At 47.4% G+C, this 24,084-nt stretch overlaps 5 non-coding genes across 5 annotated transcripts; all 5 read left to right on the top strand.

Moving 5' to 3' along the window:
- The first annotated feature begins 484 nt into the window (after positions 1–484).
- TRNAT-AGU (transfer RNA threonine (anticodon AGU)) lies at positions 485–556 on the top strand. The gene has a single exon. It is a non-coding gene; the product is annotated as a tRNA-Thr (tRNA).
- Positions 557–2,439: 1,883 nt separating this feature from the next.
- TRNAM-CAU (transfer RNA methionine (anticodon CAU)) lies at positions 2,440–2,511 on the top strand. The gene has a single exon. It is a non-coding gene; the product is annotated as a tRNA-Met (tRNA).
- A 905-nt stretch (positions 2,512–3,416) lies between these two features.
- Positions 3,417–3,488, top strand: TRNAT-AGU (transfer RNA threonine (anticodon AGU)). Its single transcript has one exon. It is a non-coding gene; the product is annotated as a tRNA-Thr (tRNA).
- Positions 3,489–9,295: 5,807 nt separating this feature from the next.
- TRNAM-CAU (transfer RNA methionine (anticodon CAU)) lies at positions 9,296–9,367 on the top strand. The gene has a single exon. It is a non-coding gene; the product is annotated as a tRNA-Met (tRNA).
- A 3,361-nt stretch (positions 9,368–12,728) lies between these two features.
- TRNAT-AGU (transfer RNA threonine (anticodon AGU)) lies at positions 12,729–12,800 on the top strand. The gene has a single exon. It is a non-coding gene; the product is annotated as a tRNA-Thr (tRNA).
- The last annotated feature ends 11,284 nt before the right edge of the window (positions 12,801–24,084 follow it).

Raw genomic sequence — 24,084 nt, 5'->3', positions numbered from 1 at the left:
CGTAGCTCAGAGGTAGAGCACCGGACGCGTAATTCGGAGGTCGTGGGTTCGGATCCCACCGGCGGCAGGTGGTTGTTTTTTCTTCTGCTTTTCTAGTTAGTTATCTTTAAACGGTAACATATTCAGTAATATTCTAAAGTGATCAACACCACAAAATAAATGACATAAACAAATCCCCTGTGCCCCTTGGTTTCTGTGGCTGTTGGCTTCTGTCATATTTATAACGAGCGCCTCATCCCCTTCCCTTGTTTGCTTAATTGCTTAGCGAGGGCCTCGATTCTGGCAGCCATGACGCCTTAGGAAGCATAAGAGGGTTCTCACGCAGCTTCCACCCTCTCCGTTCGATGACGTTCTACGTCACACCTGCGGTAACTCAGGACGTTCTACGTCCGCCGCTTATGAACGTGGGTGGCGCTGATGAACACTTTCAAGGTTAGGTTACTTGTAAACATAAATACCCCCGAAAGCAGAAGAATCGACAGCCGTCGCCGTAGCTCAGAGGTAGAGCACCGGACGAGTAATTCGGAGGTCGTGGGTTCGGATCCCACCGGCGGCAGGTGGTTCTTTTTTCTTCTGCTTTTCTAATTAGTTATCTTTAAACGGTAACATATTCAGTAATATTCTAAATTGATCAACACCACAAAATAAATAACATAAAAAAATCCCCTGTGCCCCTTGGTTTCTGTGGCTGTTCGCTTCTGTCATATTTATAACGAGCGCCTCATCCCCTTCCCTTGTTTGCTTAATTGCTTAGCGAGGGCCTCGATTCTGGCAGCCTTGACGCCTTAGGAAGCATAAGAGGGTTCTCACGCAGCTTCCACCCTTTCTGTTCGATGACGTTCTACGTCACACCTGCGGTAACTCAGGACGTTCTACGTCCGCCGCTTATGAACGTGGGTGGCGCTGATGAACACTTTCAAGGTTAGGTTACTTGTAAACATAAATACCCCCGAAAGCAGAAGAATCGACAGCCGTCGCCGTAGCTCAGAGGTAGAGCACCGGACGCGTAATTCGGAGGTCGTGGGTTCGGATCCCACCGGCGGCAGGTGATTGTTTTTTCTTCTGCTTTTCTAATTAGTTATCTTTAAACGGTAACATATTCAGTAATATTCTAAATTGATCAACACCACAAAATAAATAACATAAAAAAATCCCCTGTGCCCCTTGGTTTCTGTGGCTGTTGGCTTCTGTCATATTTATAACGAGCGCCTCATCCCCTTCCCTTGTTTGCTTAATTGCTTAGCGAGGGCCTCGATTCTGGCAGCCTTGACGCCTTAGGAAGCATAAGAGGGTTCTCACGCAGCTTCCACCCTCTCCGTTCGATGACGTTCTACGTCACACCTGCGGTAACTCAGGACGTTCTACGTCCGCCGCTTATGAACGTGGGTGGCGCTGATGAACACTTCAAGGTTAGGTTACTTGTAAACATAAATACCCCCGAAAGCAGAAGAATCGACAGCCGTCGCCGTAGCTCAGAGGTAGAGCACCGGACGCGTAATTCGGAGGTCGTGGGTTCGGATCCCACCGGCGGCAGGTGGTTGTTTTTTCTTCTGCTTTTCTAATTAGTTATCTTGAAACGGTAACATATTCAGTAATATTCTAAATTGATCAACACCACAAAATAAATAACATAAAAAATCCCCTGTGCCCCTTGGTTTCTGTGGCTGTTGGCTTCTGTCATATTTATAACGAGCGCCTCATCCCCTTCCCTTGTTTGCTTAATTGCTTAGCGAGGGCCTCGATTCTCGCAGCCTTGACGCCTTAGGAAGCATAAGAGGGTTCTCACGCAGCTTCCACCCTCTCCGTTCGATGACGTTCTACGTCACACCTGCGGTAACTCAGGACGTTCTACGTCCGCCGCTTATGAACGTGGGTGGCGCTGATGAACACTTTCAAGGTTAGGTTACTTGTAAACATAAATACCCCCGAAAGCAGAAGAATCGACAGCCGTCGCCGTAGCTCAGAGGTAGAGCACCGGACGCGTAATTCGGAGGTCGTGGGTTCGGATCCCACCGGCGGCAGGTGGTTGTTTTTTCTTCTGCTTTTCTAATTAGTTATCTTTAAACGGTAACATATTCAGTAATATTCTAAATTGATCAACACCACAAAATAAATAACATTAAAAAAATCCCCTGTGCCCCTTGGTTTCTGTGGCTGTTGGCTTCTGTCATATTTATAACGAGCGCCTCATCCCCTTCCCTTGTTTGCTTAATTGCTTAGCGAGGGCCTCGATTCTGGCAGCCTTGACGCCTTAGGAAGCATAAGAGGGTTCTCACGCAGCTTCCACCCTCTCCGTTCGATGACGTTCTACGTCACACCTGCGTTAACTCAGGACGTTCTACGTCCGCCGCTTATGAACGTGGGTGGCGCTGATGAACACTTTCAAGGTTAGGTTACTTGTAAACATAAATACCCCCGAAAGCAGAAGAATCGACAGCCGTCGCCGTAGCTCAGAGGTAGAGCACCGGACGCATAATTCGGAGGTCGTGGGTTCGGATCCCACCGGCGGCAGGTGGTTGTTTTTTCTTCTGCTTTTCTAATTAGTTATCTTTAAACGGTAACATATTCAGTAATATTCTAAATTGATCACCAGCACAAAATAAATAACATAAAAAATCCCCTGTGCCCCTTGGTTTCTGTGGCTGTTGGCTTCTGTCATATTTATAACGAGCGCCTCATCCCCTTCCCTTGTTTGCTTAATTGCTTAGCGAGGGCCTCGATTCTGGCAGCCTTGACGCCTTAGGAAGCATAAGAGGGTTCTCACGCAGCTTCCACCCTCTCCGTTCGATGACGTTCTACGTCACACCTGCGGTAACTCAGGACGTTCTACGTCCGCCGCTTACGAACGTGGGTGGCGCTGATGAACACTTTCAAGGTTAGGTTACTTGTAAACATAAATACCCCCGAAAGCAGAAGAATCGACAGCCGTCGCCGTAGCTCAGAGGTAGAGCACCGGACGCGTAATTCGGAGGTCGTGGGTTCGGATCCCACCGGCGGCAGGTGGTTGTTTTTTCTTCTGCTTTTCTAATTAGTTATCTTTAAACGGTAACATATTCAGTAATATTCTAAATTGATCAACACCACAAAATAAATAACATAAAAAAATCCCCTGTGCCCCTTGGTTTCTGTGGCTGTTGGCTTCTGTCATATTTATAACGAGCGCCTCATCCCCTTCCCTTGTTTGCTTAATTGCTTAGCGAGGGCCTTGATTCTGGCAGCCTTGACGCCTTAGGAAGCATAAGAGGGTTCTCACGCAGCTTCCACCCTCTCCGTTCGATGACGTTCTACGTCACACCTGCGGTAACTCAGGACGTTCTACGTCCGCCGCTTATGAACGTGGGTGGCGCTGATGAACACTTTCAAGGTTAGGTTACTTGTAAACATAAATACCCCCGAAAGCAGAAGAATCGACAGCCGTCGCCGTAGCTCAGAGGTAGAGCACCGAACGAGTAATTCGGAGGTCGTGGGTTCGGATCCCACCGGCGGCAGGTGGTTGTTTTTTCTTCTGCTTTTCTAATTAGTTATCTTTAAACGGTAACATATTCAGTAATATTCTAAATTGATCAACACCACAAAATAAATAACATAAAAAAATCCCCTGTGCCCCTTGGTTTCTGTGGCTGTTGGCTTCTGTCATATTTATAACGAGAGCCTCATCCCCTTCCCTTGTTTGCTTAATTGCTTAGCGAGGGCCTCGATTCTGGCAGCCTTGACGCCTTAGGAAGCATAAGAGGGTTCTCACGCAGCTTCCACCCTCTCCGTTCGATGACGTTCTACGTCACACCTGCGGTAACTCAGGACGTTCTACGTCCGCCGCTTATGAACGTGGGTGGCGCTGATGAACACTTTCAAGGTTAGGTTACTTGTAAACATAAATACCCCCGAAAGCAGAAGAATCGACAGCCGTCGCCGTAGCTCAGAGGTAGAGCACCGGACGCGTAATTCGGAGGTCGTGGGTTCGGATCCCACCGGCGGCAGGTGGTTGTTTTTTCTTCTGCTTTTCTAATTAGTTATCTTTAAACGGTAACATATTCAGTAATATTCTAAATTGATCAACACCACAAAATAAATAACATAAAAAAATCCCCTGTGCCCCTTGGTTTCTGTGGCTGTTGGCTTCTGTCATATTTATAACGAGCGCCTCATTCCCTTCCCTTGTTTGCTTAATTGCTTAGCGAGGGCCTCGATTCTGGCAGCCTTGACGCCTTAGGAAGCATAAGAGGGTTCTCACGCAGCTTCCACCCTCTCCGTTCGATGACGTTCTACGTCACACTTGCGGTAACTCAGGACGTTCTACGTCCGCCGCTTATGAACGTGGGTGGCGCTGATGAACACTTTTAAGGTTAGGTTACTTGTAAACATAAATACCCCCGAAAGCAGAAGAATCGACAGCCGTCGCCGTAGCTCAGAGGTAGAGCACCGGACGCGTAATTCGGAGGTCGTGGGGTCGGATGCCACCGGCGGCAGGTGGTTGTTTTTTCTTCTGCTTTTCTAATTAGTTATCTTTAAACTCTTTAAACGGTAACATATTCAGTAATATTCTAAATTGATCAACACCACCAAATAAATAACATAAAAAAAATCCCCTGTGCCCCTTGGTTTCTGTGGCTGTTGGCTTCTGTCATATTTATAACGAGCGCCTCATCCCCTTCTCTTGTTTGCTTAATTGCTTAGCGAGGGCCTCGATTCTGGCAGCCTTGACGCCTTAGGAAGCATAAGAGGGTTCTCACGCAGCTTCCACCCTCTCCGTTCGATGACGTTCTACGTCACACCTGCGGTAACTCAGGACGTTCTACGTCCGCCGCTTATGAATGTGGGTGGCGCTGATGAACACTTTCAAGGTTAGGTTACTTGTAAACATAAATACCCCCGAAAGCAGAAGAATCGACAGCCGTCGCCGTAGCTCAGAGGTAGAGCACCGGACGCGTAATTCGGAGGTCGTGGGTTCGGATCCCACCGGCGGCAGGTGGTTGTTTTTTCTTCTGCTTTTCTAATTAGTTATCTTTAAACGGTAACATATTCAGTAATATTCTAAATTGATCAACACCACAAAATAAATAACATAAAAAAATCCCCTGTGCCCCTTGGTTTCTTTGGCTGTTGGCTTCTGTCATATTTATAACGAGCGCCTCATCCCCTTCCCTTGTTTGCTTAATTGCTTAGCGAGGGCCTCGATTCTGGCAGCCTTGACGCCTTAGGAAGCATAAGAGGGTTCTCACGCAGCTTCCACCCTGTCCGTTCGATGACGTTCTACGTCACACCTGCGGTAACTCAGGACGTTCTACGTCCGCCGCTTATGAACGTGGGTGGCGCTTATGAACACTTTCAAGGTTAGGTTACTTGTAAACATAAATACCCCCGAAAGCAGAAGAATCGACAGCCGTCGCCGTAGCTCAGAGGTGGAGCACCGGACGCGTAATTCGGAGGTCGTGGGTTCGGATCCCACCGGCGGCAGGTGGTTGTTTTTTCTTCTGCTTTTCTAATTAGTTATCTTTAAACGGTAACATATTCAGTAATATTCTAAATTGATCAACACCACAAAATAAATAACATAAAAAAATCCCCTGTGCTCCTTGGTTTCTGTGGCTGTTGGCTTCTGTCATATTTATAACGAGCGCCTCATCACCTTCCCTTGTTTGCTTAATTGCTTAGCGAGGGCCTCGATTCTGGCAGCCTTGACGCCTTAGGAAGCATAAGAGGGTTCTCACGCATCTTCCACCCTCTCCGTTCGATGACGTTCTACGTCACACCTGCGGTAACTCAGGACGTTCTAAGTCCGCCGCTTATGAACGTGGGTGGCGCTGATGAACACTTTCAAGGTTAGGTTACTTGTAAACATAAATACCCCCGAAAGCAGAAGAATCGACAGCCGTCGCCGTAGCTCAGAGGTAGAGCACCGGACGCGTAATTCGGAGGTCGTGGGTTCGGATCCCACCGGCGGCAGGTGGTTGTTTTTTCTTCTGCTTTTCTAATTAGTTATCTTTAAACGGTAACATATTCAGTAATATTCTAAATTGATCAACACCACAAAATAAATAACATAAAAAAATCCCCTGTGCCCCTTGGTTTCTTTGGCTGTTGGCTTCTGTCATATTTATAACGAGCGCCTCATCCCCTTCCCTTGTTTGCTTAATTGCTTAGCGAGGGCCTCGATTCTGGCAGCCTTGACGCCTTAGGAAGCATAAGAGGGTTCTCACGCAGCTTCCACCCTCTCCGTTCGATGACGTTCTACGTCACACCTACGGTAACTCAGGACGTTCTACGTCCGCCGCTTATGAACGTGGGTGGCGCTGATGAACACTTTCAAGGTTAGGTTACTTGTAAACATAAATACCCCCGAAAGCAGAAGAATCGACAGCCGTCGCCGTAGCTCAGAGGTAGAGCACCGGACGCGTAATTCGGAGGTCGTGGGTTCGGATCCCACCGGCGGCAGGTGGTTGTTTTTTCTTCTGCTTTTCTAATTAGTTATCTTTAAACGGTAACATATTCAGTAATATTCTAAATTGATCACCAGCACAAAATAAATAACATAAAAAAATCCCCTGTGCCCCTTGGTTTCTGTGGCTGTTGGCTTCTGTCATATTTATAACGAGCGCCTCATCCCCTTCCCTTGTTTGCTTAATTGCTTAGCGAGGGCCTCGATTCTGGCAGCCTTGACGCCTTAGGAAGCATAAGAGGGTTCTCACGCAGCTTCCACCCTCTCCGTTCGATGACGTTCTACGTCACACCTGCGGTAACTCAGGACGTTCTACGTCCGCCGCTTATGAACGTGGGTGGCGCTGATGAACACTTTCAAGGTTAGGTTACTTGTAAACATAAATACCCCCGAAAGCAGAAGAATCGACAGCCGTCGCCGTAGCTCAGAGGTAGAGCACCGGACGCGTAATTCGGAGGTCGTGGGTTCGGATCCCACCGGCGGCAGGTGGTTGTTTTTTCTTCTGCTTTTCTAATTAGTTATCTTTAAACGGTAACATATTCAGTAATATTCTAAATTGATCAACACCACAAAATAAATAACATAAAAAAATCCCCTGTGCCCCTTGGTTTCTGTGGCTGTTGGCTTCTGTCATATTTATAACGAGCGCCTCATCCCCTTCCCTTGTTTGCTTAATTGCTTAGCGAGGGCCTCGATTCTGGCAGCCTTGACGCCTTAGGAAGCATAAGAGGGTTCTCACGCAGCTTCCACCCTCTCCGTTCGATGACGTTCTACGTCACACCTGCGGTAACTCAGGACGTTCTACGTCCGCCGCTTATGAACGTGGGTGGCGCTGATGAACACTTTCAAGGTTAGGTTACTTGTAAACATAAATACCCCCGAAAGCAGAAGAATCGACAGCCGTCGCCGTAGCTCAGAGGTAGAGCACCGGACGCGTAATTCGGAGGTCGTGGGTTCGGATCCCACCGGCGGCAGGTGGTTGTTTTTTCTTCTGCTTTTCTAATTAGTTATCTTTAAACGGTAACATATTCAGTAATATTCTAAATTGATCAACACCACAAAATAAATAACATAAAAAAATCCCCTGTGCCCCTTGGTTTCTGTGGCTGTTGGCTTCTGTCATATTTATAACGAGCGCCTCATCCCCTTCCCTTGTTTGCTTAATTGCTTAGCGAGGGCCTCGATTCTGGCAGCCTTGACGCCTTAGGAAGCATAAGAGGGTTCTCACGCAGCTTCCACCCTCTCCGTTCGATGACGTTCTACGTCACACCTGCGGTAACTCAGGACGTTCTACGTCCGCCGCTTATGAACGTGGGTGGCGCTGATGAACACTTTCAAGGTTAGGTTACTTGTAAACATAAATACCCCCGAAAGCAGAAGAATCGACAGCCGTCGCCGTAGCTCAGAGGTAGAGCACCGGACGCGTATTTCGGAGGTCGTGGGTTCGGATCCCACCGGCGGCAGGTGGTTGTTTTTTCTTCTGCTTTTCTAATTAGTTATCTTTAAACGGTAACATATTCAGTAATATTCTAAATTGATCAACACCACAAAATAAATAACATAAAAAAATCCCCTGTGCCCCTTGGTTTCTGTGGCTGTTGGCTTCTGTCATATTTATAACGAGCGCCTCATCCCCTTCCCTTGTTTGCTTAATTGCTTAGCGAGGGCCTCGATTCTGGCAGCCTTGACGCCTTAGGAAGCATAAGAGGGTTCTCACGCAGCTTCCACCCTCTCCGTTCGATGACGTTCTACGTCACACCTGCGGTAACTCAGGACGTTCTACGTCCGCCGCTTATGAACGTGGGTGGCGCTGATGAACACTTTCAAGGTTAGGTTACTTGTAAACATAAATACCCCCGAAAGCAGAAGAATCGACAGCCGTCGCCGTAGCTCAGAGGTAGAGCACCGGACGCGTAATTCGGAGGTCGTGGGTTCGGATCCCACCGGCGGCAGGTGGTTGTTTTTTCTTCTGCTTTTCTAATTTGTTATCTTTAAACGGTAAAATATTCAGTAATATTCTAAATTGATCAACACCACAAAATAAATAACATTAAAAAATCCCCTGTGCCCCTTGGTTTCTGTGGCTGTTGGCTTCTGTCATATTTAGAACGAGCGCCTCATCCCCTTCCCTTGTTTGGTTAATTGCTTAGCGAGGGCCTCGATTCTGGCAGCCTTGACGCCTTAGGAAGCATAAGAGGGTTCTCACGCAGCTTCCACCCTCTCCGTTCGATGACGTTCTACGTCACACCTGCGGTAACTCAGGACGTTCTACGTCCGCCGCTTATGAACGTGGGTGGCGCTGATGAACACTTTCAAGGTTAGGTTACTTGTAAACATAAATACCCCCGAAAGCAGAAGAATCGACAGCCGTCGCCGTAGCTCAGAGGTAGAGCACCGGACGCGTAATTCGGAGGTCGTGGGTTCGGATCCCACCGGCGGCAGGTGGTTGTTTTTTCTTCTGCTTTTCTAATTAGTTATCTTTAAACGGTAACATATTCAGTAACATTCTAAATTGATCAACACCACAAAATAAATAACATTAAAAAAATCCCCTGTGCCCCTTGGTTTCTGTGGCTGTTGGCTTCTGTCATATTTATAACGAGCGCCTCATCCCCTTCCCTTGTTTGCTTAATTGCTTAGCGAGGGCCTCGATTCTGGCAGCCTTGACGCCTTAGGAAGCATAAGAGGGTTCTCACGCAGCTTCCACCCTCTCCGTTCGATGACGTTCTACGTCACACCTGCGTTAACTCAGGACGTTCTACGTCCGCCGCTTATGAACGTGGGTGGCGCTGATGAACACTTTCAAGGTTAGGTTACTTGTAAACATAAATACCCCCGAAAGCAGAAGAATCGACAGCCGTCGCCGTAGCTCAGAGGTAGAGCACCGGACGCATAATTCGGAGGTCGTGGGTTCGGATCCCACCGGCGGCAGGTGGTTGTTTTTTCTTCTGCTTTTCTAATTAGTTATCTTTAAACGGTAACATATTCAGTAATATTCTAAATTGATCACCAGCACAAAATAAATAACATAAAAAATCCCCTGTGCCCCTTGGTTTCTGTGGCTGTTGGCTTCTGTCATATTTATAACGAGCGCCTCATCCCCTTCCCTTGTTTGCTTAATTGCTTAGCGAGGGCCTCGATTCTGGCAGCCTTGACGCCTTAGGAAGCATAAGAGGGTTCTCACGCAGCTTCCACCCTCTCCGTTCGATGACGTTCTACGTCACACCTGCGGTAACTCAGGACGTTCTACGTCCGCCGCTTATGAACGTGGGTGGCGCTGATGAACACTTTCAAGGTTAGGTTACTTGTAAACATAAATACCCCCGAAAGCAGAAGAATCGAGAGCCGTCGCCGTAGCTCAGAGGTAGAGCACCGGACGCGTAATTCGGAGGTCGTGGGGTCGGATGCCACCGGCGGCAGGTGGTTGTTTTTTCTTCTGCTTTTCTAATTAGTTATCTTTAAACTCTTTAAACGGTAACATATTCAGTAATATTCTAAATTGATCAACACCACCAAATAAATAACATAAAAAAAAATCCCCTGTGCCCCTTGGTTTCTGTGGCTGTTGGCTTCTGTCATATTTATAACGAGCGCCTCATCCCCTTCTCTTGTTTGCTTAATTGCTTAGCGAGGGCCTCGATTCTGGCAGCCTTGACGCCTTAGGAAGCATAAGAGGGTTCTCACGCAGCTTCCACCCTCTCCGTTCGATGACGTTCTACGTCACACCTGCGGTAACTCAGGACGTTCTACGTCCGCCGCTTATGAATGTGGGTGGCGCTGATGAACACTTTCAAGGTTAGGTTACTTGTAAACATAAATACCCCCGAAAGCAGAAGAATCGACAGCCGTCGCCGTAGCTCAGAGGTAGAGCACCGGACGCGTAATTCGGAGGTCGTGGGTTCGGATCCCACCGGCGGCAGGTGGTTGTTTTTTCTTCTGCTTTTCTAATTAGTTATCTTTAAACGGTAACATATTCAGTAATATTCTAAATTGATCAACACCACAAAATAAATAACATAAAAAAATCCCCTGTGCCCCTTGGTTTCTTTGGCTGTTGGCTTCTGTCATATTTATAACGAGCGCCTCATCCCCTTCCCTTGTTTGCTTAATTGCTTAGCGAGGGCCTCGATTCTGGCAGCCTTGACGCCTTAGGAAGCATAAGAGGGTTCTCACGCAGCTTCCACCCTGTCCGTTCGATGACGTTCTACGTCACACCTGCGGTAACTCAGGACGTTCTACGTCCGCCGCTTATGAACGTGGGTGGCGCTTATGAACACTTTCAAGGTTAGGTTACTTGTAAACATAAATACCCCCGAAAGCAGAAGAATCGACAGCCGTCGCCGTAGCTCAGAGGTGGAGCACCGGACGCGTAATTCGGAGGTCGTGGGTTCGGATCCCACCGGCGGCAGGTGGTTGTTTTTTCTTCTGCTTTTCTAATTAGTTATCTTTAAACGGTAACATATTCAGTAATATTCTAAATTGATCAACACCACAAAATAAATAACATAAAAAAATCCCCTGTGCTCCTTGGTTTCTGTGGCTGTTGGCTTCTGTCATATTTATAACGAGCGCCTCATCACCTTCCCTTGTTTGCTTAATTGCTTAGCGAGGGCCTCGATTCTGGCAGCCTTGACGCCTTAGGAAGCATAAGAGGGTTCTCACGCAGCTTCCACCCTCTCCGTTCGATGACGTTCTACGTCACACCTACGGTAACTCAGGACGTTCTACGTCCGCCGCTTATGAACGTGGGTGGCGCTGATGAACACTTTCAAGGTTAGGTTACTTGTAAACATAAATACCCCCGAAAGCAGAAGAATCGACAGCCGTCGCCGTAGCTCAGAGGTAGAGCACCGGACGCGTAATTCGGAGGTCGTGGGTTCGGATCCCACCGGCGGCAGGTGGTTGTTTTTTCTTCTGCTTTTCTAATTAGTTATCTTTAAACGGTAACATATTCAGTAATATTCTAAATTGATCAACACCACAAAATAAATAACATAAAAAAATCCCCTGTGCCCCTTGGTTTCTGTGGCTGTTGGCTTCTGTCATATTTATAACGAGCGCCTCATCCCCTTCCCTTGTTTGCTTAATTGCTTAGCGAGGGCCTCGCTTCTGGCAGCCTTGACGCCTTAGGAAGCATAAGAGGGTTCTCACGCAGCTTCCACCCTCTGCGTTCGATGACGTTCTACGTCACACCTGCGGTAACTCAGGACGTTCTACGTCCGCCGCTTAAGAACCTGGGTGGCGCTGATGAACACTTTCAAGGTTAGGTTACTTGTAAACATAAATACCCCCGAAAGCAGAAGAATCGACAGCCGTCGCCGTAGCTCAGAGGTAGAGCACCGGACGCGTAATTCGGAGGTCGTGGGTTCGGATCCCACCGGCGGCAGGTGGTTGTTTTTTCTTCTGCTTTTCTAATTAGTTATCTTTAAACGGTAACATATTCAGTAATATTCTAAAGTGATCAACACCACAAAATAAATAACATAAAAAAATCCCCTGTGCCCCTTGGTTTCTGTGGCTGTTGGCTTCTGTCATATTTATAACGAGCGCCTCATCCCCTTCCCTTGTTTGCTTAATTGCTTAGCGAGGGCCTCGATTCTGGCAGCCTTGACGCCTTAGGCAGCATAAGAGGGTTCTCACGCAGCTTCCACCCTCTCCGTTCGATGACGTTCTACGCCACACCTGCGGTAACTCAGGACGTTCTACGTCCGCCGCTTACGAACGTGGGTGGCGCTGATGAACACTTTCAAGGTTAGGTTACTTGTAAACATAAATACCCCCGAAAGCAGAAGAATCGACAGCCGTCGCCGTAGCTCAGAGGTAGAGCACCGGACGCGTAATTCGGAGGTCGTGGGTTCGGATCCCACCGGCGGCAGGTGGTTGTTTTTTCTTCTGCTTTTCTAATTAGTTATCTTTAAACAGTAACATATTCAGTAATATTCTAAATTGATCAACACCACAAAATAAATAACATAAAAAAATCCCCTGTGCCCCTTGGTTTCTGTGGCTGTTGGCTTCTGTCATATTTATAACGAGCGCCTCATCCCCTTCCCTTGTTTGCTTAATTGCTTAGCGAGGGCCTCGATTCTGGCAGCCTTGACGCCTTAGGAAGCATAAGAGGGTTCTCACGCAGCTTCCACCCTCTCCGTTCGATGACGTTCTACGTCACACCTGCGGTAACTCAGGACGTTCTACGTCCGCCGCTTATGAACGTGGGTGGCGCTGATGAACACTTTCAAGGTTAGGTTACTTGTAAACATAAATACCCCCGAAAGCAGAAGAATCGACAGCCGTCGCCGTAGCTCAGAGGTAGAGCACCGGACGAGTAATTCGGAGGTCGTGGGTTCGGATCCCACCGGCGGCAGGTGGTTGTTTTTTCTTCTGCTTTTCTAATTAGTTATCTTTAAACGGTAACATATTCAGTAATATTCTAAATTGATCAACACCACAAAATAAATAACATAAAAAAATCCCCTGTGCCCCTTGGTTTCTGTGGCTGTTCGCTTCTGTCATATTTATAACGAGCGCCTCATCCCCTTCCCTTGTTTGCTTAATTGCTTAGCGAGGGCCTCGATTCTGGCAGCCTTGACGCCTTAGGAAGCATAAGAGGGTTCTCACGCAGCTTCCACCCTCTCTGTTCGATGACGTTCTACGTCACACCTGCGGTAACTCTGGACGTTCTACGTCCGCCGCTTATGAACGTGGGTGGCGCTGATGAACACTTTCAAGGTTAGGTTACTTGTAAACATAAATACCCCCGAAAGCAGAAGAATCGACAGCCGTCGCCGTAGCTCAGAGGTAGAGCACCGGACGCGTAATTCGGAGGTCGTGGGTTCGGATCCCACCGGCGGCAGGTGATTGTTTTTTCTTCTGCTTTTCTAATTAGTTATCTTTAAACGGTAACATATTCAGTAATATTCTAAATTGATCAACACCACAAAATAAATAACATAAAAAAATCCCCTGTGCCCCTTGGTTTCTGTGGCTGTTGGCTTCTGTCATATTTATAACGAGCGCCTCATCCCCTTCCCTTGTTTGCTTAATTGCTTAGCGAGGGCCTCGATTCTGGCAGCCTTGACGCCTTAGGAAGCATAAGAGGGTTCTCACGCAGCTTCCACCCTCTCCGTTCGATGACGTTCTACGTCACACCTGCGGTAACTCAGGACGTTCTACGTCCGCCGCTTATGAACGTGGGTGGCGCTGATCAACACTTTCAAGGTTAGGTTACTTGTAAACATAAATACCCCCGAAAGCAGAAGAATCGACAGCCGTCGCCGTAGCTCAGAGGTAGAGCACCGGACGCGTAATTCGGAGGTCGTGGGTTCGGATCCCACCGGCGGCAGGTGGTTGTTTTTTCTTCTGCTTTTCTAATTAGTTATCTTTAAACGGTAAAATATTCAGTAATATTCTAAATTGATCAACACCACAAAATAAATAACATAAAAAAATCCCCTGTGCCCCTTGGTTTCTGTGGCTGTTGGCTTCTGTCATGTTTATAACGAGCGCCTCATCCCCTTCCCTTGTTTGCTTAATTGCTTAGCGAGGGCCTCGATTCTGGCAGCCTTGACGCCTTAGGAAGCATAAGAGGGTTCTCACGCAGCTTCCACCCTCTCCGTTCGATGACGTTCTACGTCACACCTGCGGTAACTCAGGACGTTCTACGTCCGCCGCTTATGAACGTGGGTGGCGCTGATGAACACTTTCAAGGTTAGGTTACTTGTAAACATAAATACCCCCGAAAGCAGAAGAATCGACAGCCGTCGCCGTAGCTCAGAGGTAGAGCACCGGACGCATAATTCGGAGATCGTGGGTTCGGATCCCACCGGCGGCAGGTGGTTGTTTTTTCTTCTGCTTTTCTAATTAGTTATCTTTAAACGGTAACATATTCAGTAATATTCTAAATTGATCAACACCACAAAATAAATAACATTAAAAAAATCCCCTGTGCCCCTTGGTTTCTGTGGCTGTTGGCTTCTGTCATGTTTATAACGAGCGCCTCATCCCCTTCCCTTGTTTGCTTAATTGCTTAGCGAGGGCCTCGATTCTGGCAGCCTTGACGCCTTAGGAAGCATAAGAGGGTTCTCACGGAGCTTCCACCCTCTCCGTTCGATGACGTTCTACGTCACACCTGCGGTAACTCAGGACGTTCTACGTCCGCCGCTTATGAACGTGGGTGGCGCTGATGAACACTTTCAAGGTTAGGTTACTTGTAAACATAAATACCCCCGAAAGCAGAAGAATCGACAGCCGTCGCCGTAGCTCAGAGGTAGAGCACCGGACGCGTAATTCGGAGGTCGTGGGTTCGGATCCCACCGGCGGCAGGTGGTTGTTTTTTCTTCTGCTTTTCTAATTAGTTATCTTTAAACGGTAACATATTCAGTAATATTCTAAATTGATCACCAGCACAAAATAAATAACATAAAAAAATCCCCTGTGCCCCTTGGTTTCTGTGGCTGTTGGCTTCTGTCATATTTATAACGAGCGCCTCATCCCCTTCCCTTGTTTGCTTAATTGCTTAGCGAGGGCCTCGATTCTGGCAGCCTTGACGCCTTAGGAAGCATAAGAGGGTTCTCACGCAGCTTCCACCCTCTCCGTTCGATGACGTTCTACGTCACACCTGCGGTAACTCAGGACGTTCTACGTCCGCCGCTTATGAACGTGGGTGGCGCTGATGAACACTTTCAAGGTTAGGTTACTTGTAAACATAAATACCCCCGAAAGCAGAAGAATCGACAGCCGTCGCCGTAGCTCAGAGGTAGAGCACCGGACGCGTAATTCGGAGGTCGTGGGTTCGGATCCCACCGGCGGCAGGTGGTTGTTTTTTCTTCTGCTTTTCTAATTAGTTATCTTTAAACGGTAACATATTCAGTAATATTCTAAATTGATCAACACCACAAAATAAATAACATAAAAAAATCCCCTGTGCCCCTTGGTTTCTGTGGCTGTTGGCTTCTGTCATATTTATAACGAGCGCCTCATCCCCTTCCCTTGTTTGCTTAATTGCTTAGCGAGGACCTCGATTCTGGCAGCCTTGACGCCTTAGGAAGCATAAGAGGGTTCTCACGCAGCTTCCACCCTCTCCGTTCGATGACGTTCTACGTCACACCTGCGGTAACTCAGGACGTTCTACGTCCGCCGCTTATGAACGTGGGTGGCGCTGATGAACACTTTCAAGGTTAGGTTACTTGTAAACATAAATACCCCCGAAAGCAGAAGAATCGACAGCCGTCGCCGTAGCTCAGAGGTAGAGCACCGGACGCGTAATTCGGAGGTCGTGGGTTCGGATCCCACCGGCGGCAGGTGGTTGTTTTTTCTTCTGCTTTTCTAATTAGTTATCTTTAAACGGTAACATATTCAGTAATATTCTAAATTGATCAACACCACAAAATAAATAACATAAAAAAATCCCCTGTGCCCCTTGGTTTCTGTGGCTGTTGGCTTCTGTCATATTTATAACGAGCGCCTCATCCCCTTCCCTTGTTTGCTTAATTGCTTAGCGAGGGCCTCGATTCTGGCAGCCTTGACGCCTTAGGAAGCATAAGAGGGTTCTCACGCAGCTTCCACCCTCTCCGTTCGATGACGTTCTACGTCACACCTGCGGTAACTCAGGACGTTCTACGTCCGCCGCTTATGAACGTGGGTGGCGCTGATGAACACTTTCAAGGTTAGGTTACTTGTAAACATAAATACCCCCGAAAGCAGAAGAATCGACAGCCGTCGCCGTAGCTCAGAGGTAGAGCACCGGACGCGTAATTCGGAGGTCGTGGGTTCGGATCCCACCGGCGGCAGGTGGTTGTTTTTTCTTCTGCTTTTCTAATTTGTTATCTTTAAACGGTAAAATATTCAGTAATATTCTAAATTGATCAACACCACAAAATAAATAACATTAAAAAATCCCCTGTGCCCCTTGGTTTCTGTGGCTGTTGGCTTCTGTCATATTTATAACGAGCGCCTCATCCCCTTCCCTTGTTTGGTTAATTGCTTAGCGAGGGCCTCGATTCTGGCAGCCTTGACGCCTTAGGAAGCATAAGAGGGTTCTCACGCAGCTTCCACCCTCTCCGTTCGATGACGTTCTACGTCACACCTGCGGTAACTCAGGACGTTCTACGTCCGCCGCTTATGAACGTGGGTGGCGCTGATGAACACTTTCAAGGTTAGGTTACTTGTAAACATAAATACCCCCGAAAGCAGAAGAATCGACAGCCGTCGCCGTAGCTCAGAGGTAGAGCACCGGACGCGTAATTCGGAGGTCGTGGGTTCGGATCCCACCGGCGGCAGGTGGTTGTTTTTTCTTCTGCTTTTCTAATTAGTTATCTTTAAACGGTAAAATATTCAGTAATATTCTAAATTGATCAACACCACAAAATAAATAACATAAAAAAATCCCCTGTGCCCCTTGGTTTCTGTGGCTGTTGGCTTCTGTCATGTTTATAACGAGCGCCTCATCCCCTTCCCTTGTTTGCTTAATTGCTTAGCGAGGGCCTCGATTCTGGCAGCCTTGACGCCTTAGGAAGCATAAGAGGGTTCTCACGCAGCTTCCACCCTCTCCGTTCGATGACGTTCTACGTCACACCTGCGGTAACTCAGGACGTTCTACGTCCGCCGCTTATGAACGTGGGTGGCGCTGATGAACACTTTCAAGGTTAGGTTACTTGTAAACATAAATACCCCCGAAAGCAGAAGAATCGACAGCCGTCGCCGTAGCTCAGAGGTAGAGCACCGGACGCATAATTCGGAGATCGTGGGTTCGGATCCCACCGGCGGCAGGTGGTTGTTTTTTCTTCTGCTTTTCTAATTAGTTATCTTTAAACGGTAACATATTCAGTAATATTCTAAATTGATCAACACCACAAAATAAATAACATTAAAAAAATCCCCTGTGCCCCTTGGTTTCTGTGGCTGTTGGCTTCTGTCATGTTTATAACGAGCGCCTCATCCCCTTCCCTTGTTTGCTTAATTGCTTAGCGAGGGCCTCGATTCTGGCAGCCTTGACGCCTTAGGAAGCATAAGAGGGTTCTCACGCAGCTTCCACCCTCTCCGTTCGATGACGTTCTACGTCACACCTGCGGTAACTCAGGACGTTCTACGTCCGCCGCTTATGAACGTGGGTGGCGCTGATGAACACTTTCAAGGTTAGGTTACTTGTAAACATAAATACCCCCGAAAGCAGAAGAATCGACAGCCGTCGCCGTAGCTCAGAGGTAGAGCACCGGACGCGTAATTCGGAGGTCGTGGGTTCGGATCCCACCGGCGGCAGGTGGTTGTTTTTTCTTCTGCTTTTCTAATTAGTTATCTTTAAACGGTAACATATTCAGTAATATTCTAAATTGATCAACACCACAAAATAAATAACATAAAAAAATCCCCTGTGCCCCTTGGTTTCTGTGGCTGTTGGCTTCTGTCATATTTATAACGAGCGCCTCATCCCCTTCCCTTGTTTGCTTAATTGCTTAGCGAGGGCCTCGATTCTGGCAGCCTTGACGCCTTAGGAAGCATAAGAGGGTTCTCACGCAGCTTCCACCCTCTCCGTTCGATGACGTTCTACGTCACACCTGCGGTAACTCAGGACGTTCTACGTCCGCCGCTTATGAACGTGGGTGGCGCTGATGAACACTTTCAAGGTTAGGTTACTTGTAAACATAAATACCCCCGAAAGCAGAAGAATCGACAGCCGTCGCCGTAGCTCAGAGGTAGAGCACCGGACGCGTAATTCGGAGGTCGTGGGTTCGGATCCCACCGGCGGCAGGTGGTTGTTTTTTCTTCTGCTTTTCTAATTAGTTATCTTTAAACGGTAACATATTCAGTAATATTCTAAATTGATCAACACCAAAAAATAAATAACATAAAAAAATCCCCTGTGCCCCTTGGTTTCTGTGGCTGTTGGCTTCTGTCATATTTATAACGAGCGCCTCATCCCCTTCCCTTGTTTGCTTAATTGCTTAGCGAGGGCCTCGATTCTGGCAGCCTTGACGCCTTAGGAAGCATAAGAGGGTTCTCACGCAGCTTCCACCCTCTCCGTTCGATGACGTTCTACGTCACACCTGCGGTAACTCAGGACGTTCTACGTCCGCCGCTTATGAACGTGGGTGGCGCTGATGAACACTTTCAAGGTTAGGTTACTTGTAAACATAAATACCCCCGAAAGCAGAAGAATCGACAGCCGTCGCCGTAGCTCAGAGGTAGAGCACCGGACGCGTAATTCGGAGGTCGTGGGTTCGGATCCCACCGGCGGCAGGTGGTTGTTTTTTCTTCTGCTTTTCTAATTAGTTATCTTTAAACGGTAACATATTCAGTAATATTCTAAATTGATCAACACCACAAAATAAATAACATAAAAAAATCCCCTGTGCCCCTTGGTTTCTGTGGCTGTTGGCTTCTGTCATATTTATAACGAGCGCCTCATCCCCTTCCCTTGTTTGCTTAATTGCTTAGCGAGGGCCTCGATTCTGGCAGCATTGACGCCTTAGGAAGCATAAGAGGGTTCTCACGCAGCTTCCACCCTCTCCGTTCGATGACGTTCTACGTCACACCTGCGGTAACTCAGGACGTTCTACGTCCGCCGCTTATGAACGTGGGTGGCGCTGATGAACACTTTCAAGGTTAGGTTACTTGTAAACATAAATACCCCCGAAAGCAGAAGAATCGACAGCCGTCGCCGTAGCTCAGAGGTAGAGCACCGGACGCGTAATTCGGAGGTCGTGGGTTCGGATCCCACCGGCGGCAGGTGGTTGTTTTTTCTTCTGCTTTTCTAATTTGTTATCTTTAAACGGTAAAATATTCAGTAATATTCTAAATTGATCAACACCACAAAATAAATAACATTAAAAAATCCCCTGTGCCCCTTGGTTTCTGTGGCTGTTGGCTTCTGTCATATTTATAACGAGCGCCTCATCCCCTTCCCTTGTTTGGTTAATTGCTTAGCGAGGGCCTCGATTCTGGCAGCCTTGACGCCTTAGGAAGCATAAGAGGGTTCTCACGCAGCTTCCACCCTCTCCGTTCGATGACGTTCTACGTCACACCTGCGGTAACTCAGGACGTTCTACGTCCGCCGCTTATGAACGTGGGTGGCGCTGATGAACACTTTCAAGGTTAGGTTACTTGTAAACATAAATACCCCCGAAAGCAGAAGAATCGACAGCCGTCGCCGTAGCTCAGAGGTAGAGCACCGGACGCGTAATTCGGAGGTCGTGGGTTCGGATCCCACCGGCGGGAGGTGGTTGTTTTTTCTTCTGCTTTTCTAATTAGTTATCTTTAAACGGTAACATATTCAGTAATATTCTAAATTGATCACCAGCACAAAATAAATAACATAAAAAATCCCCTGTGCCCCTTGGTTTCTGTGGCTGTTGGCTTCTGTCATATTTATAACGAGCGCCTCATCCCCTTCCCTTGTTTGCTTAATTGCTTAGCGAGGGCCTCGATTCTGGCAGCCTTGACGCCTTAGGAAGCATAAGAGGGTTCTCACGCAGCTTCCACCCTCTCCGTTCGATGACGTTCTACGTCACACCTGCGGTAACTCAGGACGTTCTACGTCCGCCGCTTATGAACGTGGGTGGCGCTGATGAACACTTTCAAGGTTAGGTTACTTGTAAACATAAATACCCCCGAAAGCAGAAGAATCGACAGCCGTCACCGTAGCTCAGAGGTAGAGCACCGGACGCGTAATTCGGAGGTCGTGGGTTCGGATCCCACCGGCGGCAGGTGGTTGTTTTTTCGTCTGCTTTTCTAATTAGTTATCTTTAAACGGTAACATATTCAGTAATATTCTAAATTGATCAACACCACAAAATAAATAACATAAAAAAATCCCCTGTGCCCCTTGGTTTCTGTGGCTGTTGGCTTCTGTCATATTTATAACGAGCGCCTCATCCCCTTCCCTTGTTTGCTTAATTGCTTAGCGAGGGCCTCGATTCTGGCATCCTTGACGCCTTAGGAAGCATAAGAGGGTTCTCACGCAGTTTCCACCCTCTCCGTTCGATGACGTTCTACGTCACACCTGCGGTAACTCAGGACGTTCTACGTCCGCCGCTTATGAACGTGGGTGGTTCTGATGAACACTTTCAAGGTTAGGTTACTTGTAAACATAAATACCCCCGAAAGCAGAAGAATCGACAGCCGTCGCCGTAGCTCAGAGGTAGAGCACCGGACGCGTAATTCGGAGGTCGTGGGTTCGGATCCCACCGGCGGCAGGTGGTTGTTTTTTCTTCTGCTTTTCTAATTAGTTATCTTTAAACGGTAACATATTCAGTAATATTCTAAATTGATCAACACCACAAAATAAATAACATAACAAAATCCCCTGTGCCCCTTGGTTTCTGTGGCTGTTGGCTTCTGTCACACTAGTCATCACAGTTGGAGGGCGGTCTTCCAACCCTCCGCGTCAATGATAACGTAAATATGGGTAAGAAAAAATATAAACGAAATGATGGACAGCTGGCTTCTAATGTTCTAGTTCAAGTCCAGCAAGAAAGAGAAAACCTCAAACATATTTTTTAATGCAGGATCTCAACACCAGTTTTTAAGTAACTTATAGCTGATGGGCCATATTTTGACGCGAGGTTTTTGTTTTTTGTTTCATTAATTCCTCTTCCATTGGTCACTAGTGCATGTTACCTAGACAGCACGGGATATTACCGTGCTTTTAAAGGAAAAAAAACAGGCGCATGATGAAAATTGTATGCATAACGGCGCCTCACGCCCTTGCCGCCTTTCGGGGCTGACGCAAGTGAATGACGGAGCACGACGATGTGCATGGCGACTTTCCCCGCCGCTGCTTCCGTGTCGGGAAAGCAACTGTGCGACTGCTGTGCAGCATATCGGCGAACCATGATCCTTGGGGCATGGCAGGACTGGTTGCGGTCGCTAGAGGCGGCGTTGTGTCCTGAGCGGCCGCTCATTTGATGGCCGTTCTTTTAATATCTGCTTTCTAGATGCTGGACGTCACCAAAAAGGAAACAAAAATGAAGTGAAACCTCACAAGACATAGCCCCAATAGATCAAACCACTTGTAGCATGCCTCACTATGCCCCAGGCAAAAAAAAGACTTTTCTAGGCTGTTTCAATGCTAACTGTATCTTAATTACAAACGAAAAGAAAAACGAAAATTTTAAAATGAATGCTTTAGCGCGGGAAATGAGAACACCGTAATGAAAGTTAAAGTAAGAGTTTCGTTTAAGTTTTTGCACGAAAGCCACGTTTAGGAAACTGATGAAAAATCATGAAGTACGCTTGGTATTTGAATAGAGACGCAACTTTATTTGGAGCGGCGTATAGACACTAGGCGTCAAGCAGATATTTTTGAAGCTCAGTTTGAAATTAACTGGGGCCGAGCTTTAATAATTTTGTGCAATTGGGTCCTGTTACAAAAGGCCTAACCAGAGGACACAGACAAGTTAGAAAACTGAAAAAAAGCATTGTGAAGTGATTGCTATTTCATTGAAGTGACGTGGGATTGAGAGAGGAATGCTTCTTTTATTACGAAATGCATAACGTGCTCAGTAAGAGCTTGCCGTAAAGACACGGAGATATTAATGACTGTACTTTCACCCTTCCCTCTGTAGGAACAGCATCGTGGCCTCGCACCAAAGTGCCCAGAGGAAGCATTTTTTTGTCGAGCGAACTCATCCAATATACTGCGCGCTGTTCCAAAGCTGTACCGTCGATTACGAAACGCAACTGCGCAAGAGGCATGCATCGCTTAGGCAGGGCAGGTGTCATAAATCACATCAGGTCTGCGTGTGAAGCTCCTTGCCCTAAGAGCATGCCGGTTCTGAGGAAGACTTTAACGTTAGTTGGATCATCAATAACCAGCGTTGAGGAAAGGAGCGTGCGAAAACACACTCTTATCGGATGGCCTGCATGAACGCTTCAGGGAAGGACCTCTCTGCTGGAAAATAGGTTCCATCGAACTCCCAGCCCGCTGAAATTGTCTCATATGCCTACTTGCGCAACTCAGCCTTTGCTTCTTTTCCGGAGGCCGATAAATCTACAACGCTTACAATGTTTATGACATTATGTAAAATAGGCACGCCTGCTGGGTTTTATTTCCTCTCCAGTAAGTCATTCTTTTGGTGGACATTTATCTTTTGCGCATACAAAGAGCAAACACGTAACGGGAGGTGCAGTATGCAGTAGTCGCACAGGAAAAAATTGGAGAGTCCTTATAAGCTCTTCTTGAAGGGTATGTCACGATAGCTTTGCGGAATTGCTCCTTCTCGACTCTACATTCATACAAACCTGACAGTCTTCGTACCACTCCTGGCACAGTGGTGCAGCGGTTAACGATACGCCATGCACTGCCCTGCGACGGCAGGTGCTGCCAGCAGTGGGGCACACGTATCGGCGTAGCAGCTGCTTGCTATATGCCATAACATGAAAGCAGGGAGCCATTTGGACGGATTCCCAGGGATTACGAAGCTTTCGGAGTTTCTGCAACTGGCATACGACGAGTTTAGTGTGGGTTAAATGCAGATGCGTTCAATCCTCAGAGGACAATGTTGAGCTGCTTGTGCGGCTGAGAGTGGTGATGTGTGTGATTTTATTCAGGGATTGCGGCATTGAAGCTTTAGTCTGGCAACCACTTTCAATCTGGCAACCACTTCCGGGAGGCTTTTGACGCAACTCTCTTCAGTCTTATGATGCGTATCGCATTCAGCCCCAATTAGAGTGCTTCGTTGGTTGAGGGGTTGTCCATGAAGTGGTATATTCATCTTTTTTCTAGCTGGTAAATATTTTTCTGGTCATAAAAGCTATGGGACCTACGAAGGTTCCGAATTCGAAAGTTCCAAGAACTGTTACAGTTCACGTCACATCACCACATCAGTTTACTAGTCCTGCTGTAAAGAATAGTGGTGATATTGCACAACGGGTGGGTTAAAGAGAAGCCTAAGACAAAATTAACCTATCCATTTATAGTTATCGGTTGTGCGTTTTAAGTTTTAAGAAAGTTCGTGCGTTCCCAATGTCACCACGTGGCATAAGCACTGTCTTAGGTTGAAGCTCAGCGTGAAATTACCGACATGGGAACCTAGTCCTGCTAGTACGTGTAGTGGGAACATGAAGACGACATAGCCAACAGGATAGCACATGCGCTACGGAGGTCATTCCGAGACGAATCCCCCTGTTAGTTCTGTGAAAGAAAAGAGTGCGTTGCAATATCAGCCGGGGCTGACTACGCATGGTGTTAAAGGTTTTCTTCCTTTATACTACGACCTAATATCAGAAGCGTTTTGATGCAACCGTAACGCTGCGCAAAGCAAAGTACGCGAAGGAATTTTCCAAACAGTGAGCCCTGCTGCGAAGTGCTTAGGGAAGTGAGGCTGTAGCAGCACCGCTAAACCGGACGCTTGGCTTCAAGCGAGCATCTGATATCATTGCGAACTTATTGCAGATTGGTTGAGCGGGAGCTGATCTTCCATACTGCTCAGTGGTGTTACCTTTTCCGACCTGCACGAGCCTGCTGGGAAGATTAAGCTCTTCCAAAATTTCTTTATGGTGTCACGCGGCTTAGGTCTTGTGCTAGCATCAGTCCGAGCAATGTCCTTTATGTTGCACGCGCATGTTTCCATCCATGAGATGCGTGAAAAGGCACACAATAGGAAGGGATCCGTTCGCGTGGCTGCTCAGCAGGCCGGTACAAAAGCAGTAAA

This window comes from Amblyomma mixtum, chromosome 1 (assembly GCF_055824585.1).
Source record: "Amblyomma mixtum isolate Tamu chromosome 1, ASM5582458v1, whole genome shotgun sequence".
Taxonomy (NCBI): Eukaryota; Metazoa; Arthropoda; class Arachnida; order Ixodida; family Ixodidae; genus Amblyomma; species Amblyomma mixtum.
This window is presented reverse-complemented; position numbering and strand designations above follow the sequence as displayed.